This window comes from Eschrichtius robustus, chromosome 1 (assembly GCF_028021215.1).
Source record: "Eschrichtius robustus isolate mEscRob2 chromosome 1, mEscRob2.pri, whole genome shotgun sequence".
In the NCBI taxonomy this organism is placed as follows: domain Eukaryota; kingdom Metazoa; phylum Chordata; class Mammalia; order Artiodactyla; family Eschrichtiidae; genus Eschrichtius; species Eschrichtius robustus.
In genome coordinates, this window is record NC_090824.1 from 86884024 (window position 1) to 86906015 (window position 21992).

The 21992-nt window shown below is 39.3% G+C and overlaps 1 protein-coding gene across 17 annotated transcripts in view; it reads right to left on the reverse strand.

Moving 5' to 3' along the window:
- RASGRP1 (RAS guanyl releasing protein 1) overlaps positions 1–21992 on the reverse strand; it is a 996665-nt gene that overhangs the window by 726801 nt on the left and 247872 nt on the right. For 14 of the 17 annotated variants that reach the window (XM_068549136.1, XM_068549133.1, XM_068549138.1 and 11 more), the window contains one exon: positions 21829–21891. The exons of the other annotated variants lie outside the window; for them this stretch is intronic. The gene's annotated coding sequence lies outside the window, so the exon portion shown is untranslated. The remainder of the gene's footprint in view (positions 1–21828; positions 21892–21992) is intronic. 17 annotated transcript variants of the gene reach the window in all.

A 21992-nucleotide genomic window follows, 5' to 3' on the forward strand; every position in this document is an offset into this window, starting at 1 on the left:
GACAAGAATCGAAGTCAGAAGCATAAGTAGCATCCACCCTTTTTACCAGACTTAGAAAATTCCCAGAATCTTTGAAGGGCAGAAACAGAAGGGAGATGTGGAAGGCAAAATGAAGTGGGTCGACTCATTCATGGAGAAGGGCAGAAAATCATAGATGATCACGGAACAGATTTTTTTCTCCATCTTATCACACTTAAATTCCTTGCTAGGTTTTGAGTTTGGAGTACGAACATCAATCACACTCTCCACGAAACACTGCCATCAAGAGCACTCCATGCCTCCATTTGGAACTTCAGAAGATGACAGGTTTGCCATGAGTCCCTGCACTATCTTGAAAAGCATAACATCTTAGCAGATACAAAGTCTAGGCCACTAGTGTATTAGTTCATTTCTCATACCCAGTCTCACTAGAGAGTCCTTTTGGACCTTTCCCTCATTGCCTTCAAGAAGGGTAAAGTTATAGAAAATTATCCCTTTGGGGACCCTGGAAAATTAAGGAAAAAATGATTAGAAGTTAAATGAAATTAGAGGACATCCTTAGAAAGGGTAAAGGACATGAAATACTTCACTACCGGGGATTTCAACCTCTCCAGGGATCAATGAACCCCAAATGAAATCTAAATCCAAGGCTAGTTGACAATTCTATTTTTTAAATGTGATGATAGCTTACATCTTTGTTTACACAGAGCGTATGCCTTTCCATGTCAAGGACTTTTGGGAAGAAAAGAGTGACACAAAATGCAACATGGACCAGGAATGAAAAGTGCTTCGGACACTGCACTTTGGACACGTAAGCCCAAAAGATGCCAGGCCCTGACACTCCATATTTCTTTCTTTGAGCTGACTTTTCAAACATGATCCATGTATTGGCAAATTTCCCTGGTGTCCCTGGTAAGCTTCAAAATAAACCACTGGTTGGATCTCTACAAACCACCCAGGATCTCTACATTGGCTTTCCCCCATTGTTTTTATGTACGAAAAGAAAAAAAGAAAAGAAAACTTAGTGGGCATTTTACGTGTGTTTTTCACATTGTCCCTTATTCACTCAGTTTGAAAGTAAATCGAAGAGGAATGAGGAGTAAAAGTGCTTGGGGTTGGGGTGAGAGCTTCAGATTCCTATAAGTCAACATTAACGTGTAGAGCATTTAATACAATTCTGGAACACCTGCAGGGCAGCTGTCTTATGCAGACCAAACTCACAATAACCTTTCATTGCATGTCACCACAGAATGAAAAACAGATAGTGTGTGTGTGTGTGTGTGTGGTGTGTGTATAATTCGTAGGAAATCTAACTGATGTGGCTTTAACTAAAAACAATGACAAATAGTTTGAACCTTTTTTTAAAATATGATTATTAATACTCACCAGGGATACACTGAGTAATTATTAAATTAATGACTCAGGAAGGTTGTTTTTCTCCACATACGTTGGAAAAGAGAAACTTAGTCAATTGTCTTCAAGGCAAGATAAAACAACTATATGATTCAAATATCCAACTAAGTTAGAAAAGCCTGGCTAACCTGAAGGATGAGGGTTTCTGAGTGTCTGCTCAAGGTTTTATGGTTCCTCTCAGCTCCTTTTCTTCCTCTCAGTCTTGCCCTTGCGGTAGGCAGAGGCTCACCACTCAAGACCACATATTGGGCTTTCATCCCGAGGTTCCAGCCAGTGGCCATGGAACTCTGCTGCTTCTCCTTATTCTGTCTCTCCAGCTGATCATACATCAGAGATGCTGCCCCCGAAACACCTACCTTCTACTTCTAGAATGATCAGAACATTTCTATAAGCTCTTAATTCTCATTCTTTCCATGCTCTACTAAATGCAGGAAATACCAAATTAAATAAGATTCCTTACTACAGAACTTCTCAAAGCCTTTAATTTGCCAAGGTATATTATGGGTCCAGGAGGGATAAAGCAGGTTTGGTCCAGTTGGCTCTTTCCCTGGGGTTTAAACATTTTTTAAACTCATAAAACAAAATTGTCTTGTGTTTATTCTTTTCCTACCACTCAAAATATTTGAAAGTTTGAGTCAGCCCTCCATAAGAATAGAGCAACGCATTTTATTCACCTCTGCAAAGCATCCTTCATCTTCTACTTAAAGAATGCTATGGAACAATCAGAAGAAAATCGTTCACCTACTTTTGAGGAATCTGAAATATTAAAATACTCAAGCTATTTCTGAAAATTTGCAATTCATTGCTGTTTTGTTCATGCTGATTCTTTTTGAAATTATTTTTATTTTTCTTTCATTCTTTCTTTATTCAACTGCTGTCATTTGCTGTTATTAATGAGTAAGAAAAATGTCTTTCAAAGTCTTCCCATTATCAGCTATGTCAAGAATGGCAGGGCATACCTAAGCAATGTCACCAGAATAAAAAGGAAAGATACAAATCTACTAAATACCTAGACAATGAGTCAATCAGGATTGAGCGCCTTGAGCTGAACCAAGCAGCGGCAGAAATGACTAAAATAAAGGACAGCCAGGCTACAGATAGTAAATTACAGCTGGAAATGAAATTAAACTCTTAAATTCAAGATTTTTAAAATTTGTTTTGGGGTGAGTGCTGTGTTTGTTATTATGTAAAGGGCATAGGTTTAGAGGTAAGGTTTTCAATGGATACAGAAACAAACAAGCTGGAAATTTTTAGTAAAATAAACGGAGTGTGGAGAGTGCATCCAGATGGAAAAATAGAAAATTAAAATTAAGTTTAGGAACAACCTAAGGGATCCAAAGGTCTGTAAAAGGAATATTCTATGACTGGAGAGCATGTCTAAGACATACATAACCTCATCACTATGCAGATTGTACAATATTTCTTATGTAGCCTAATAAATGTGCCCAAAGATAGCATTCTAAGCTACACAGAAAATACCAAAGCCCAGACATGCTTCAATGCCAGTCTCTGGGCAGGCTGGCCTAAGGCAAGATATTCTGGAATACCTGGTTGGCTGGCAGACTTTCCTTGACTGCAGCATTTTGGGACTAAACGGGCATTTATTTCAGCCTCTCTGATCCTTTCCTATGGTAAAGAAGCAATCAAAGAATACTGGCTTTATTTTTTAAAGCATTAGTTTTGACCCACCTAAAAGGAAATGGGGGGGGGGGGGGATGGGAGGAGGGAAGGAGAGTAATGTGTTTCACAGCTTCAAATCAAACACTGTTGGAAAAATGTCCAGAAAGAAACTCAAAGTGAAAATATTTGCTTACTGACTAAATAGCCAGTAGCTTTTTACTGCAAAATGGAAATAAATAGTCCTCCTCGCTTATACCAAAAAAGGGCAATCTACAAATAACCCAAATCCCAAAATAAAGGTATTGCCCAACAGACTAGGACATGATTCACTGAGGTCTTGACTTCAGTTTCCTCAATGGTTACAGTACATAGAATGGAGTGGGCTGGGGTTGTGATTAATAAAAAGTCTCAAACATTCTGAGTTTATACCTCAGGCCATGGCCAGTGTGATCTGCACCTTTCACTTTGTTTATTGAACAGATGTCCTCTCTCCTCTACAGTGCCCTGGGATGCTAAAACCCATGTCCAGACCATATGCAATGACAGTAATAACAGAAATTCACACCAAAATTAACTTAAGTGAGAGATGTTTCTATGAAACTGTTCTATTTAATGGCCAATAGCTTACAAAAGAGTGTGTGAAAAATAGACACAAAGTCAATAATGTTTATAATGAGGAAATAGGAGATAATGAGGAGAAAGACAGGAATCGTAATAGTATTCACTCATTTGACAATGTATTGAATACCTACTGCACTGGGACAGAGCACTTTAGCCAGAAGGGGCAGCAAGGGCAGAGGATCAGGGTGGGAATGAGCATGAAGCACATCATGGCGAACAAGATAGCTGGTCCTAGAGGAGGTTAGAGGCCAGCTCGGGCAAGTCCTTGGAAGCAGTGGTAAAAGATGGGATCTCTTTCCTAAGAGCAATGGGAATTCACTAGAGGATTTAAGTTAGGGGAATGAGGTTATCTGATTTCAGCAAATTATTCATAAAATGAATCCTAGAACCTCCAAACACTGGGAAAGATGCTCTTTAGCAATCAGCTGGCATATTATTTGCCTGATGAATGGAAATGTGTGAATAACTAGCACAAGCAAGGTGGGATAGTCACAGGTGCCACTCTGAATACAGAGCCTTGCTACCTACTTATGGGTCCTGGAAGTTTCCAACGTGGTCCTTGTACAAAAGATTTCAGGCAACCATGAAGGGTGAGTTCAGGGGCAGCCCTCCTGGACTCAGTCTGGCATTTATCACAGCCACAGCTGCAGAGGGAAGTTTGTGAAGCTGAGTTAACATACAGCAGGAGCATGCAGGCATTGTTGCTGGGATTGCTTCTTCCATACTGTCTCCCAGGAAACAGACTCAGTGACCCAATCCTTTTCTCCATTTCTAATTTCTGCCACCAATGGCCAGTGATTATCTAAATGGGATTTCTCAAATATGTCTTCAGTGTATTGAGGCTGAAATAGCAGGCATAAGGCATGTTTTTAAGCATGAACTACCTTCTGCATAATGATCAACTCTTTCACTTATTCAGCCTGTCATCTGTTACCCATAAGCAGTTCCATATGCATTGGTTTATATTTGACAGACAAGACTGTTCAGCCATGGCATCCATTTGGTAACAGCAGGCACATGTTTTAAACATGCTTAACGTTACTGCCCTGTAACATCTTGCCACAGAGCATTCTTTCCTAAGAATACAATGCTTTTTGTGAATACCACTTCATTAATCCTGGGAGAGGCAGTGACAATCATTCTCCCCGCATTTGACCAAAAAGGAAGCAGAACCACTGAGATTCAGAGTGAGCCAAGATGATGTGCAGCTACTTAATGGCAGGATGGTGGATGAATTCCTCGTTCTACTTGAGCTGATGCCATTACATCCTGCCACACTTACCCTGGCCCAATACGTCAAACACTAACGGATAAACTGCCTAATATCCATCCATAAACTTTACATTCTGGAGCCTTTTCAACCCTCTAGAATCTGTTTGGGCCCCTCCCATTCCAGAAGCTACTTTCTTTATCAGGCAGGTTTCATTCCTTTGAGGTTTGCACTCTAGTTGCCAACCACATTCACAAACAATAGGCACAGTCATGGAGGCTCTGAATTCAAGGCCATGGACTCTCTTCAGCACTTGTGTGGCTGTTTTGGACACTAACAGGACTCAGGGTGGACCAGGCACTTCGACTTAGCATAAGTCTCTGCTTTTAAACTATTCGAAACAACCCTGTAAAACTTAGAAGCGGCTCACGACTTGGGTTGTTTTAATTAACATTGGGTTTTTGGTAAACTCTCTGTCTGTTAGAATTTTCCAATTCTAGAATTTTGCTACCTTATGTCTCAAAATGAAGTTAAGTTTTAAGAGATTCTTTCCAGTCTTGAATATCCTAAAAGTTACTGTTGATGTCTACGGTGCCAAACTTTGAGTATGACTTTTTTCAGGTTTTGATAAAGCTCATGACGACAGCTGTCTTTTGTGGCTTGTGGAAAAGCAAAGAAAATGCACAAAGAAGACATCAGATCTGAAATTATTTGGTGGGTAATTGTGAATTTGATAACTGTGAGAAGCAAGCCACTTTCATGCATATTCCAATTACCTGCAGGTTGTTTTTTTCTATCATTTTGTACCATTACTATATCTCTACTATTACTATTGATTTGTTTTTTCAGTGAGAAAAACGAACAATTAGAAATCCCTATGTTGGACAAACGTAATTGGAGAACAATGAGTCAGTCAAATCAGTCTCCCTATTGTACTTCTCCTATCCTCAAGTAATTAATATCTATGGCATTTCTCAGTCTACTCAACCATCTGGACGCATGAACAGATTAGTTTCTTATCATAGAAGTCCTATTCACATTGTTCCAAAGCCAGAAGCACATTCTAATTATAGTTTTCCATTTTCATGGCATTCATCATTGAGTAGCAAAAGAACCACTTGATGCTAGTGCCTGAACTCCAGTACTTTAATGCTGTGCACAGATGCTCACCCAAAGTCTTTGCAATATCAAGCTAAGGAGGCAGTCGATAGAGTTGAGATGACTCTGATATAGTTTGCATACATGTGCTTGCTTACAGCAAAATAGAAACAGTAAAACCAGACACTATACCCAGGTTTCGTTTCTTCAAGAATCTTTGAGTTCCTTGGTCCCAGAATTACTGGCTGCCTGTGGCGTTGACTAGAGCACTGAATGGCCATTGCCAATACATGTTGACCTTCTCAGAAGTCTCTGTGGGGGAGGGAGCTAACTGCCTCCGGGGAATGGATTCAGGTGAGGATGCATGGGGCCACTCTCTCTCTTAATATTTTCCTCTTCCAATTCTACTTTCGACAGAATATTGAGGGATGTTGAGAGGACTAGGGTTAAAGGCGACCATGCTCAGGTCTAGATTTCTTCCCAGAGAGGATAGGTGCTTCCTAAAAATATTATCCTACCAAATTCCTAATACTTAAAGTTCATAAAAGTGGAATAAAATGTTGTATCCACAATGTAAATGTGAGTTCCTAGGAGAAGAAATTCTATAATTGAAAGTCAAACAAAAATGTAAATATCTAACATCAGAGATAACAGGATTTAGGGTCAGAAAACCTAGGTTCAAGCCTCAATTCTGCCACTTTCTATCTGTGAATCTGCACAGGTGATGTATCCTGAATCTTAGGTTGTTTGCAAAAAAAAAAAAAAAAAAAAAAGGAAAAAGCAAAATAGTTACCTTCATAGAGATTTTACAAGAACTAAAGAGAGAAGGAAATTCATGCACAAAACTAACTTAATCAACACTGCCAAATCCAATGACCAATTTTTAGCTTTCATCTACTTCATCCACTAATGATATCTGATATCACTGGCCCCTCCCTCATCCTTGATATATTTTTTTACTTGGCCTCCTGGAAACTACACTCTTCAGGGTTATTGTCATCCTACTTCAGTTGGCTGATCCTTCTCAGTCCTCTTTGCTGCTTCCTACTTACTTTTCTGGCATCTTAATATTTGAGTGCTCCAGGGCTCAGGAGGAGGAGATGACCAGCACAAGAAAGTTTCAAGAGGCTGAAGTCAAGCTCCTCAAGCATTCAGAAACAGCAAGAGGTCAAAGTCAGCTCAGATGCAGGCAGAGGAGCTGGCTGTCCTGTGGTGAGGATAAAGCTCTGCCCATAAGTAGATGCATGCTGAGTTTCAATGATGAAAAGAGTGGGATGTGACCATATGGCCTAACTTACCCAGAATAATTCTCACTTTAAACAGTCTGACCTGCATGGACCAATACATATCGTAGGAGGCCTCAGACACATGTCAGTGCCACAGCTTGGAACCAACAAAAGAAACATCTCAAAGATTCTCTCTTACCAAAAGGATTTATGTCAGATTTATGGACTAAGAATGTGGGGACTGAGTTTGGAACTGGAGTGGTGGCTTAGGCCAGAGGGATATGGCAGTTCAATCCAAGGGCTACAAAATGTAGATGTTCCTTGAGATGGAGCAAGAAAACTTGGATGCACATAGAATGTGTATTGGGAAGCACCTACAGAGTGGGTCAGTAGTCGATTTATAGACTTAGTTTCTAATCAACATATATTTATTCTTCTGAAATACTGTCTTTTTACCTCTGTCTTCCAGGAACAATTCAGCTCTACAGATTTTAAACATTTCTGGGAAGTGTTATCTCCATATTAAATTCCAGATAACTCAGCCATAAAAATAAGAATGAAATCCTGTCATTTGCAAAAACATGGATGAACCCTAAAGGTATTACGCTAAGTGAGATAAGTCAGAAGGAGAAAGACAAATAGCGTATGATTTCACTCATATGTGGAATCTAAAAAAATAAAACAGACAAAAAAAATAAAACAAAAACAAACTCATAGGGAGAGACCTTCAAGATGGCAGAGGAGTAAGACGTGGAGATAACCTTCCTCCCCGCAAATACATCAGAAATACACCTACATGTGGAACAACTCCTACAGAACACCTACTGAATGCTGGCAGAAGACCTCAGACTTTCCAAAAGATATATATTTTTTTTTCCTTTTTCTCTTTTTGTGAGTGCGTATGGCTATGCTTCTTTGTGTGATTTTGTCTGTAAAGCTTTGCTTTTGCCATTTGTCCTAGCATTTTGTCTTTTTTTTTTTTTTTTTTTTTAAACTTTAGTTTTTAGCACTTGTTATCATTGGTGGATTTCTATTTTTGTTTTGGTTGCTCTCTCCTTGCTTCTGTTCTATTTTTTTTCTTTTTTTTTATTACTTAAAAAATTTTTTTTAAATAATTTTTTTATTTTTTACTTTAATACATTTATTTTATTTACTTATTTACTTTTCTTTCTTTCTTTCTTTCTTTTTTTCTCCCTTTTCTTCTGAGCCATGTGGTTGACACGTTCTTGGTGCTCCACTGGGTATCAGGCCTGTGCCTCTGAGGATGAAGAGCCAAGTTCAAGACACTGGTCAACCAGAAACCTCCCAGCTCCACACAATATCAAACAGTGAAAGCATTCCCAGAGATCTCCATCTCAATGCTAAGACCCAGTTCCGTTCAATGACCAGCAAGCTACAGTGCTGGACACCCTATGCCATACAACTAGCAAGACAGGAACACAACCCCACCCATTAGCAGAAAGGCTGCTTAAAATCATAATAAGGTCACAGACACCCCAAACACACCACGGGATGCAGTCCTGCAGACCAGAAAGACAAGATCCAGCCTCATCCACCAGAACACAGGCACCATTCCCCTCCACCAGGAAACCTACACAACACACTGAACCAACCTTACCCACTGGGGACACACACCAAAAACAACAGGAAACACGAACCTGCAGCCTGCGAAAAGGAGACTCCAAACACAGTAAGTTAAGCAAAATGAGAACACAGAGAAACACACAGCAGATGAAGGAGCAAGGTAAAAACTCACTAGACCAAACAAATGAAGAGGAAATAAGCAGTCTACCTGAAAAAGAATTCAGAGTAATGATAGTAAACATGATCCAAAATCTTGGAAATAGAATGGAGAAAATACAAGAAATGTTTAACAAGGAGCTAGAAGAACTAAAGAGCAAACAAACAATGATGAACAACACAATAAATGAAATTAAAAATTCTCTAGAAGGAATCAACAGCAGAATAACTGAGGCAGAGGAACGGATAAGTGACCTGGAAGATAAAATAGTGGAAATAACTACTGCAGAGCAGAATAAAGAAAAAAGAATGAAAAGAATTGAGGACAGTCTCAGAGACCTCTGGGACAACATTAAACACACCAACATTCGAATTATAGGAGCCCCAGAAGAAGAGAAAAAGAAAGGGACTGAGAAAATATTTGAAGAGATTGTAGTTGAAAACTTCCCTAATATGGGATAGGAAATAGTCAATCAAGTCCAGGAAGCACAGAGAGTCCCATACAGGATAAATCCAAGGAGAAACACACCAAGACACATATTTATCAAACTATCCAAAATTAAATACAAAGAAAACATTTTAAAAGCAGCAAGGGAAAAACAACAAATAACATACAAGGAAATCCTCATAAGGTTAACAGCTGATCTTTCAGCAGAAACTCTGCAAGCCAGAAGAGATTGGGAGGACACATTTAAAGTGATGAAAGGGAAGAACCTAAAACCAAGATTACTCTACCCAGCAAGGATCTCATTCAGATTCAACAGAGAAATCAAAAATCCTTACAGACAAGCAAAAGCTAAGAGAATTCAGCACCACCAAACCAGCTCCACAACAAATGCTAAAGGAATTTCTCTAGGCAGGAAACACAAGAGAAGGAAAAGACCTACAATAACAAACCCAAAACAATTAAGAAAATGGTAATAGGAACATACACATTGATAACTACCTTAAATGTAAATGAATTAAATGCTCCAACCAAAACACAGAGACTGGCTGAATGGATACAAAAACAAGACCCGTATAGATGCTGTCTACAAGAGACCCACTTCAGACCTAGCGACACATACAGACTGAAAGTGAGGGGGTGGAAAAAGATATTCTATGCAAAAGGAAATCAAAAGAAAGCTGGAGTAGCAATTCTCATATCAGACAAAGTAGGCTTTAAAATAAAGACTATTACAAGAGACAAAGAAGGACACTACATAATGATCAAGGGATCAATCCAAGAAGAAGATATAACAATTGTAAATATTTATGCACCCAACACAGGAGCACCTCAACATGTAAGGCAAATGCTGACAGCCATAAAAGGGGAAGTCGACAATAACACAATCATAGCAGGGGACTTTAACACTCCACTTTCACCAATGGACAGATCAACCGAAATGAAAATAAATAAGGAAACACAAGCTTTAAATGACACATTAAACAAGATGTACTTAATCGATATTTATAGGACATTCCACCCAAAAACAACAGAATACACTTTCTTCTCAAGTGCTTATGTAACATTCTCCAGGATAGACCATAACTTGGGTCACAAATTTAAGAAAATTGAAATCGTATCAAGTATCTTTTCTGACCAAAATGCTATGAGACTAGATATCAATTACAGGAAAAGTTCTGTAAAAAATACAACTACACGGAGGCTAAAAAATACACTACTAAATAACCAAGAGATAACTGAAGAAATCAAAGAGGAAATTAAAAAATACCGAGAAACAAATGACAATGAAAACACGATGACCCAAAACCTATGGCATGCAGCAAAAGCAGTTCTAAGAGGGAAGTTTATAGCAATACAATCCTACCTCAAGAAACAAGAAACATCTCAAATAAACCACCTAACCTTACACCTAATGCAATTAGAGAATGAAGAACAAAAAACCCCAAAGTTAGTAGAAGGAAAGAAATTATAAAGATCAGATCAGAAATAAATGAAAAAGAAACAAAGGAAACAATAGCAAAGATCAATAAAACTAAAAGCTGGTTCTTTGAGAAGATAAACAAAATTGATAAACCATTAGCCAGACTCATCAAGAAAAAAAGGGAGAAGGCTCAAATCAACAGAATTAGATATGAAAAAGGAGAAGTAACAACTGATACTGCAGAAATACAAAGGATCATGAGAAATTACTACAAGCAACTCTATGCCAATAAAATGGACAACCTGGAAGAAATGGACAAATTCTTAGAAAAGCACAACCTTCCGAGACTGAACCAGGAAGAGATAGAAAATATAAACAGACCAATCACAAGCACTGAAATTGACACTGTGATTAAAAATCTTCCAACAAACAAAAGCCCAGGACCAGATGGCTTCATAGGTGAATTCTATCAAACATTTACAGAAGAGCTAACACCCATCCTTCCCAAACTCTTCCAAAATATAGCAGAGGGAGGAACACTCCCAAACACATTCTACGAGGCCACCATCCCCCTGATACCAAAACCAGACAAAGATGTCACAAAAAAAAGAAAACTACAGGCCAATATTACTGATGAACATAGATGCAAAAATCCTCAACAAAATACTAGCAAACAGAATCCACCAGCACATGAAAAGGATCATACACCATGATCAAGTGGGGTTTATCCCAGGAATGCAAGGCTTCTTCAATACACACAAATCAATCAGTGTGATATGCCGTATTAAAAAATTGAAGGAGAAAAACCATATGATCATCTCAATAGATGCAGAGAAAGCTTTTGAAAAAATTCAACACCGATTTATGATAAAAACCCTCCAGAAGGTAGGCATAGAGGGAACTTACCTCAACATAATAAAGGCCATATATGACAAACCCACAGCCAACATCATTCTCAATTGTAAAAAACTGAAACCATTTCCACTAAGATCAGGAACAAGACAAGGTTGCCCACTCTCACCACTATTATCCAACAAATTAAGGCACAGAAATCTCTTGCATTCCTATACACTAATGATGAAAAATCTGAAAGAGAAATTAAGGAAACACTCCCATTTACCATGGCAACAAAAAGAATAAAATACCTAGGAATAAACCTACCTAGGGAGACAAAAGACCTGTATGCAGAAAACTATAAGACACTGATGAAAGAAATTAAAGATGATACAAACAGATGGAGAGATATACCATGTTCTTGGATTGGAAGAATCAACACTATGAAAATGACTATACTACCCAAAGCAATCTGCAGATTGAATGCAATCCCTATCAAACTACCACTGGCATTTTTCACAGAAGTAAAACAAAAAATTTCACAATGTGTATGGAAACACAAAAGACCCCGAATAGCCAAAGCAATCTTGAGAAAGAAAAACAGAGCTGGAGGAATCAGACTCTTGGACTTCAGACTATACTACAAAGCTACAGTAATGAAGACAGTATGGTACTAGCAGAAAAACAGAAATATAGATCAATGGAACAGGATAGAAAGCCCAGAGATAAACCCATGCACATATGGTCACCTTATCTTTGATAAAGGAGGCAAGAATATACACTGGAGAAAAGACAGCCTCTTCAATAAGTGGTGCTGGGAAAACTGGACAGGTACATATAAAAGTATGAAATTAGAACACTCCCTACCCCGTACACAAAAATAAACTCCAAATGGATTAAAGACCTAAATGTAAGGCCAGACACTATCAAACTCTTAGAGGAAAACATAGGCAGAACACTCTAGGACATAAATCACAGCAAGACCCTCTTTAATCCACCTCCTAGAGAAATGGAAATAAAAATAAAAATAAACAAATGGGACCCAATGAAACTTAAAAGCTTTTGCACAGCAAAGGAAACCATAAACAAGATGAAAAGACAGCCCTCAGAATGGGAGAAAATATTTGCAAACGAATCAATGGACAAAGGATTAATCTCCAAAATATACAAGCAGCTCATGGAGCTCAATATCAAAGAAACAAACAACCCAATCCAAAAATGGGCAGAAGACCTAAACAGACATTTCTCCAAAGAAGATACACAGATTGCCAACAAACACATGAAAGGATGCTCAACATCACTAATCATTAGAGAAATGCAAATCAAAACTACAATGAGGTATCACCTCACACCAGTCAGAATGCCCATCATCAAAAAGTCTACAAACAATAAATGCTGGAGAGGGTGTGGAGAAAAGGGAACCCTCTTGCACTCTTGTTGGGAATGTAAATTGATACAGCCACTATGGAGAACAGTATGGAGGGTTCTTAAAAAACTAAAAATAGAACTACCATATGACCCAGCAATCCCACTACTGGGCATATACCCTGAGAAAACCATAATTCAAAAAGAGTCATGTACCACAGTGTTCACTGCAGCACTATTTACAATTGCCAGGACACGGAAGAAAACCTAAGTGTCCATCAACAGATGAATGGATAAAGAAGAGGTGGCACATATATGCAATGGAATATTACTCAGCCATAAAAAGAAACGAAATTGAGTTATTTGTAGTGAGGTGGATGGACTTAGAGTCTATCATACAGAGTGAAGTAAGTCAGAAAGAGAACAACAAACACCATATGCTATCACATATATATGGAATCGAAAAAAAAAAGTGGTTCTTAAGAACCTAGGGGAAGGACAAGAATAAAGACGCAGATGTAGAGAATGGACTTGAGGACACGGGGAGTGGGAAGGGTAAGCTGGGACGAAGTGAGAGAGTGGCATGGACATATATTCACCACCCAATGTAAAATAGATAGCTAGTGAGAAGCAGCCACATAGCACAGGGAGATCAGCTCTGTGCTTTGTGACCACCTAGAGGCGTGGGATAGGAAGGCTGGGAGGGAGATGCAAGAGGGAGGAGATATGGGGATATATGTATATGTATAGCTGATTCACTTTGTTATAAAGCAGAAACTAACACACCATTGTAAAGCAATTATACTCCAATAAAGATGTTTAAAAAAAAGAAACAAACTCATAGATACAGAGAACAGATTAGTGGTTGCCAGAGGGGAAGGGAACTATACAGTGATGGATGGTAACTAGACTTGTAGTGGTGACCACTTTGTAGTGTATATAGATGTTGAATTATAATGCTGTACATCTGAAAAATATATAATAAAAATCAAATTAAAAACAAAAATAAATAAATTCCAGATAGAGCACAAGCGAGTAACAGGTCCAACAACAATAAACTAATATTCCACCTACTTTATGCCTAACACTTGCATGTAATTTACACATGGCTCTCTCTAATGATCCCCATTATAACAGGAACACACCAGTATGACCTCATTTTATAATGAAGAAATCGAAGTTCAGAGAATAGTTGTCAGTTGTCCAAGGTTGTTCAGCCAGTGGTGCAACCAAGATGCAGACAGATAACCTGATTCCGTGGCCCACCAGCTCACTAATACAATGGCGCCCAGGTCCTCTATTTCTGAGGCAGAGCTGTCACACGATCCCTGAGCTAGTCTCGCCATTGCCATGATGAGTATCCTGCATTTCTATATATACGAACACAACAAAGGGATCGATGTATCATTATGTTAAAGGTATGTCCATTACGATGCAGCACTATATAGCTATTACTAAGTCAATCCCACCAAAAACCATTAATATCAGAAAGACCTGGCATTTCGTCACTAAACTGTCTCCAAGGTTGTTTGACACCTTGTCTGGGGCTGCATTTAACAACTACAATTATAGGGAAAGGATGCCATGCAAACTGTCCTTAAGTCTCATTATAATACAACCAAATAGAACATCAAGTTGATTAAGAGCGCCAGGACATTGGGTAATAGCTACTGCCATGTGTTTTTAGGCTTCAAAGACTAGTAGCTAAAGTGCTCACCATCACAAGAGGACAAAAATACACACCAGCTGCTCAGCTTTGCCTAAGCTTGTGAGCTCAAGATGAAAAGAATTAGACCAAGTATTATAGTAATCAGGCCTCAAGCAAGCAAAAGGCTGGCTAGACATTAAGAAGCCCCCACTAATGGGGCAGGACACCTCCAGGCTCTAGGTACTTCAGGGCTTCTGGTATGGAAACATTTTGTAAGAAAGTAGTAGTATTTCACCAGCTGTGAGATATATTGTTAACCTCTCCTCTGCTATGTTTGAACTCCACTTGTTTATTCTTGCCTCTGAATTTGCTTTCCTTTCCACTAAGCATTTCTTGCCCCCTCCTGCCCATACTCAAAAGTACAGACCTAATTTATCCTCCACTAAGGCCTCTTTGCAAGTTAATATTCACCACCCCCAATGCAACAGAAAACACACACACACACACACATGCACTTAGGAACCCATACTTGTACTCTGATTTCGTCTTTATTTGGCACTCCTTCTACGGACAGAATTCTCACTGTGAAAAGACACCGCTATCTAGAGCAACATCCAGTTTGTAATAAACTAATTTGTCTGTATTTGCATCCTGAAGTGTTCTCAGTGTGCTGCACACATGTTCTGCCTCCCCAATTTGATAAGCTCTCAAAGGATGAAGAATATTGCTTTTGGTTCTCTTATACTCCTGCCATCTTTCTTTTGCAAGACCTAGGAAGTATCCAGCACAAAATAAATATTTCTATCTGCTCTGTTGAAAAGTGAAGAGAGGGATGACCAGCAAAATTCCATTTGGTCTCCCTCCCCCATTTCCCTGTACCCCAGGAAGCATCTCCCCGTTCTTCTACTCAACCATGAGTCCTGCTTCCCAGCATCACAGCTGTGGGTCCACCTCCTGTGAAGTTGGCATTACAATAGGCCATGCTATTCCGTGTTGGCACAGACCCCCTCTGAGGCAGTAGGGGGCACTGTGGATTCATGCCTATGACACCCCCTAATAAATACACACACAGGAAAGAATAAGTGGTTAAGTCCTTCAGGTTTCTACTTTGTAGTGGACGTCTTGTCCATTCCTACTGCTGCCACTGCTTCCCTCTTTCAATACTCTTTTCTTGGCTTTTGTTTTTCGTGAGTACACCGAAGCTTTTCCAAAGTTAATACCAAATTATTGTGACTGTTCTGAAGGAGCCAATGCATCAGATATTGTTTTAAAACAATAGTCACCAAAGCCAGAAGTTGGGAGAAATCCTTGATCTCCAGATTTAATTGACTAGCAGGCCTCAAAGATTATATTTACACATTATCTCTCAAATTCATTTTCTTTCACTCAGGGCAGGAACATACCTCTGAACAAGAGTGCTCAGCCGAGGGGACAAGTGAGGGTAAAATCCAGCCAGTCACTGCTGGTCATGTACCCTGGCTCAGCTCAGGTATGCATCAGCCCAGAGGAAAGGGCATCTTTGCGTGGACCAGCACAGACTTGCTCTAACCATCCAGAGTGCACCTGCATTGTTCCTGTCTCTTCCCATTTGCATACTGACCACTGTGATAGTCTACTAACACCTCTGGGATTGATCTAAATTGAGTATACGCACACGCACACACACACACACACACACACACGCACATATTCATAACAGGACAAATTATACACAAATTTACTAATATATCATCACCAAAATTCAAATTAACAGCATTAACTGAATGTGACCGAAATACTGTAGTGCTGAAATTGAACCTCTTTTACTCCAGTGAGGATATGGAACTAACATTTTTGTCACAGGACTGTTCTAGTTTGGTACTATATATAGCATGTGTTACGTGATGATCCAATATCCAACTATTTTTCCTCTATTAAAGGACCCCAGAACCATGAAATCACTTGGCCTTTACTAAATTTACCTCTGTTTTAGTCTCATTATGTGGCAACAGTTAAGGCAGCACTACTGGAACCAAAAAAGATCTTATGTTCAAATGTCTACTTGGATTTAAATCTCATAGTAGTACTCAGATAGTGAACTAATCATCCAAATAATCCATAATGTGCATATATTTTTAAAATATAAGCCAAAATCATAGGAGTTAATTTTAAAAATAAGAGCCCAAAAGGGAAAAACCATCAAGTCTGAATTTTTATGTCAAACGAAACCCAGTTAAAATTCATCTCTTCCCTTACAGCTTATAATATTAGATTGCTACAGGAGGACTCAAGTGTAGAAAACACTACTTCTCACACTATGGCTTTAGGCTCTCCTATCAGTACATAATGGAGGGGATATGTTCTCAGTGGGGAACAGACAACTGTGAATTTTTTCCCATTGACTATATTTGCTGACAGAAAATATCAAACACCATGCAAAAACAAAATAATCTTATTTTATTGTTGAGACAATCTAGTGGAGGGTCAGCAAACTACAGCCTGAGGGCCAACTCCAGTCCATGCCTTGTTTTCGTACTGCCAGAGAGCCAAGAATAGTGTTCACATTATTAGGGAATTGTAAAAAGGAAAAAAATGATGAACATACAACAGAGACAGTATTGTAGTTCACAATGTCTAAAACATTTTACTATCTGGCACTGCAGATAAAACATTTTCCAACCCCCAAACTAGACAATACCCTAATAAAGAAGATTGCTAACAAAAACTACATACAAAGAGTTATTCATGGTTTCTGCCTAAATTCATTGTTAAGAAATAGTCATCAGGGACTTCCCTGGTGGCGCAGTGGTTGGGACTCTGCACTCCCAATGTGGGTGGCCGGGTTCGGTCCCTGGGCGGGGAACTGGATCCCACATGCATGCCACAACTAAGAGTTCGCATGCCACAACTAAGGAGCCCACCTGCTGCAACTAAGACCTGGTGCAACCAAATAAATAAATAAATAAATATTAAAAAAAGAAAAAAGAAATAGTCATCAGAAAGAAGATGGAGGGACAAATTTTAACATCCACAGGGTTTTTATTTCTTGGACCTCTATTAGTAAGCATTCATCAGCAAATGTCCATAGAGAGTATCTTGTGTCAAGGCTAGTGTGTTTAAGCTGGTCAGGGTGTGATAAGACCAACAACTTCATTTTGTTCATAGCCTCCCTCCTGAACTGCTTGCCTCCATCCAACTCAAACGTTGTTACCAGGCGTCCCAGCCCTGCTGAGAACTTGCTTTACCCTTTGTTGACAGCACTGCCTTGTTCAGAGATCTGCTGGTCAACACCACTTCTCTGGCTCTGATCTCAACTTCCATTTGTAACCACTCTTTTGATGGTGCTACTTCAGAGCAAACCCAGAATGGTCTCACAGAGACTAGCCCATTCTTATGTGACAGTTCTTGTACTGTACAATGCAGCTGATGAGTGCCCATACTGGTATGAAGCCAGGCATCCTGTCACCCAGGGACTTGGAAACTGAATACGCAACTGGTGATGCCAGACCAGGAAGCCAGCCAAACTGGCCCAGTCAGGACAAAAATCTACATTGTGTTTGGTTTTTGCTCCAGTGTGCCTAATTCATTTGACGGGGACTTGGGTTTTCTTTTCAGACTGAATTTGAGAAAGATGATATCAATTTGGGGAATGAACTCAGGAACACTGGAATTCTAAGGCAGTCCAAGGCAGTGTCTCTTAACTAAAAGCCAGGGACCCCTATGACAATGTTTTTTTAGTATTGAATCCTGCTCGCTCGAATCAGAATTCTCTTGGGTGCTTTTAAAAATTCGGAATACTAGGAACAGCTCCTTAATATCTAATGAATCAGAATTTCTGAGAATGTTGTCCCAGTGGTATTCCTTTGTGTACTAAATTTTCAGGACCAATGACCTAAGTGGGCTGTCGTACAGTTTCCAGGGGATTTTTTTTTTTTTTTGACCCACTGAAAGAAATTATTTGCAAAAATTATCTGTGATGGTTCAAACTGCATTTTTGTAAAGTGATATTACCCATCATGAAATTCACAAATCAAAATGATAAGAACCTCTGGTTTTAAGAGGAAATAGACCCATAGACCCACTTACTGGACAACTAACAAGTCTTGGAAGGATAATGTTCCTCCTTGCCCATGGGTCATGCAGCTCTTCACAGGTGCTAGCAGCTCAGACCCCCAACATTTCCATTTTACCCAGAGAAGCAGTTTTGCTAATTTTTCTTTGAGATCAGAGCTCCTCTGGGGTGCAGCTGAGGTCTGACCTTGCTGTTTTGTATCCTAAAATCATTTGCATTCAGTGAAAGGTTGTCCAAGTATGAGGGCCACATGAAGCTCTTCATAGAATACAACTGACCCTGCCAGCATCTAAGACAAATGAGGAAAACACCGCTGAGTGGGGAAAGTGTTTGCTCATCTCTCATCCCCAGTCAGTCAGGCCACTCACTTTACCTCTTTCCTCCAGTTCCTCTTTTGTGAAAAGGATTATTTTTAACTGTCTTGGGATTCTGCACCCAGTTCCAATGTGTGGTTTTTTTCCACACCTCCAAGGGATTCTCACATACCACCAGCTGGGTGTCCTACAATTTAACACAATTCTGACACTATCTACCTGAAGATAGCATCAGATCCCATAGGTTAAGGGCTCACCCCCTCCCTCTTTGGGTGCCCATCACAACTCCAGATTGTAACTTGTGCTTCTGACCCATCAGCTATAGATCTGAGAACCTATATAGAACCTCCTTGGGTTTAATTAATTTGCTAGAGAGGCTCACAGAACTCAGAGAAACAATTTACTTACTAGATTGCTGGTTTATTATAAAAGGATATATAACTCAGGAACAGCCAGATGGAAGAGATGCATAGGGCAAGATATTTGAGAAGAGGCTTGCAGCTTCCTTGCCCTCTCTGGGCACACCACCCACCCAGCACCTCCATGTGTTCACCAACCTGGAAGCTCTCTGAACCCTGTCTTTTTTGGGGGTTTTATGGAGGCTTCATTACATAAGCATGATTAAGTAAATCATTAGCTGTTCACTGTGACTGAACTCAATCTCCAGCCACTCTCTCCTCCCTGGAGGTGGGTGTGGAGGGGATGAAAATTCCAACCCTGTAATCCCTTTGTTGGTTTCCCTGGCAACTGGCACAGTCCTAAGGAAGTCACCTCACTGACATAACAGAAGACACCTTTATTACTCTCAGCACAGGAAACTCCAGGGGTTTTAGGAGCTCTGTGCCAGAAACCTGGTGGAAGACCAAATATATACTTCTTCCTATAAATCTCAATACCACAGATCTGACTCCACTTACCTCCCAAAGTTTAAAAAAAAAAAAAAAAATAATGTGAGTGAGAAAGTTAGAGATTGCTCAGTTGCTACCTAACTCCTTTGTTTTATGGAGGAAGATATCAAGGCTCAGAGTTAAAGGGATCTGTGAAAAGTTCCTAGCTTGATAAAAAACTGCAAGGACTGTCAATTACAATATCTCATTGGCTCCTCAAGATTCTTCAGGGAAAGATATGTTAGCTGGTTTTAGTAGATTATCTGGCTCCAAGTCCAATGTTCTTTCCACTTCACAAAACTGGCTCATAAAGGAATGACAGATAGGAAATTTCTGAGTAAATACAAAAGGAAATGTAAATATAATGCCCTATTATGACTATTTCACCTCTGACTCAGTAAGATTTTTTCGTTTGCAGCTGGAAACAAAGATTCCTTAGCCACGTGGTGTAATAAAGAGAACACCAGCCTAGTAATGAGGAGAACTGCCCTAGAGGTACCCTTTCCTATGGCAAAGGATGCTTTCTTAGGTCGGTTTCCTAAACGGAAATTAATCCAGTCTTTCATACATTCCTCTCCAAGCAACTACCTAACCTTTTAAAACTTGATTTTTCATAACCAGTCTTCCTATCCACAAATGTTGCCTCATAGAGCCTTTTATGATACTTGCTTAATTCCCTCCCTAGAGTCCCCTCACTGGGCAGTGTAGAAGGTTGTTGCTGAGTCTATCGGTTGGAGAAGAATTAAAGCTGAGGTGGAATAGAAAATAATAAAAAACCAGTGAAATGCAGACAGACAAAATCTGACCTCAAACACATTCAACAAAAACATCTCATTCACTGAGAAGCTGAGAAGCTTATATTCTTGATTTAAAATGTATGTCAAAGGAGCCATCTCTTCAAAGTCAAACAAGTCTGTTTTGAAGCCAAGCAAGACTGAGAGAGGAAGAAAAACCTTGGCAAAACTCAAAATTGCAACTACTCAAAATAGGTTATTATCTTATTAGTCATGTGAGAAGCACTGAATATATTTACTGCTACCATACCTTCCCATAAGTGTCTTCCACAAGTGGAGACTGGGGAACGTACACAGAAAGAATAAAGCAAAATAAGCATAGAGACTATAAATAGTATAAACTCCATGAAGTTCTCAAACGGAAGATGCAGGACCATACTTTTTAAGACAGTATGTTTCACTAGAGAAAGTTAATATTAAAATCAAGTTGAATATTTGAGTTGTTGAAAAGGGCCCACTATATATTTCTCCACTAATATCCTTGAAAATGTATAACGTCAAGGCTGTCCTTAGTTATTTTGAGGATGGTTACCAGAAATCACTCCCTTTCTCCAACCTCCTCTTCCTCTCTCCTTTCCTCAACTACAGATCTTGTTAAATATGCTTCAGGAGATGAGAAAATAAGGAAGATATTTGACAGATGAGCATTCTCTCCTAGCCTCCCTCTGACATAATTGAGTTGCATACGCCATTATGAAAAGTCAAAACTAGTCACAAATTTTAAATTTATAAGTTGAATACAGGAATCCCTTGTTATCCAAATCAAATCCATTCCTAAAAGCCTGCTAGTGAATTTTTATAGTAGGACCCTAGGTTTCATTACTTTAAATAGGAATAAAACAGTGCACTGTGTTCCCAACCACTTTCCCCAAGTATCACTAAAACACTTTGCAACATCTACCTAACAATTCCCCCATTGTCTAATTATTTAATACTTGCTGCACACCTCAGTGGGTGTTGTTATATGCCAGACCCAACAGTACTGTATAGTTTCGGATATTATTACATTTTCTTTCTATAATGCAACAAATATATACCCTAATATAAAGAAATTGTTAAGCAACCATTTGAAGATAGACAATGAACACAAACAACAATTGCAAGAGGAATTTAAAGAGCAAGGCAGATTTTACAAATAGTTGCTTACTGACTGCAGTTACCTGAGTGACGTCTGTCGGCAAGAGGAGATTGCTTGATGGGAGGTGAAGGTGACGAAGAACCAGCTGGTAAAAGAGAGAAACAGTGAATGTGTGAGGTCCACCCACGGCCAAATGCAAGGAACTGGTAGACAGCCTTCTCCTGGCACTTGAGATCCCAGGAGTGG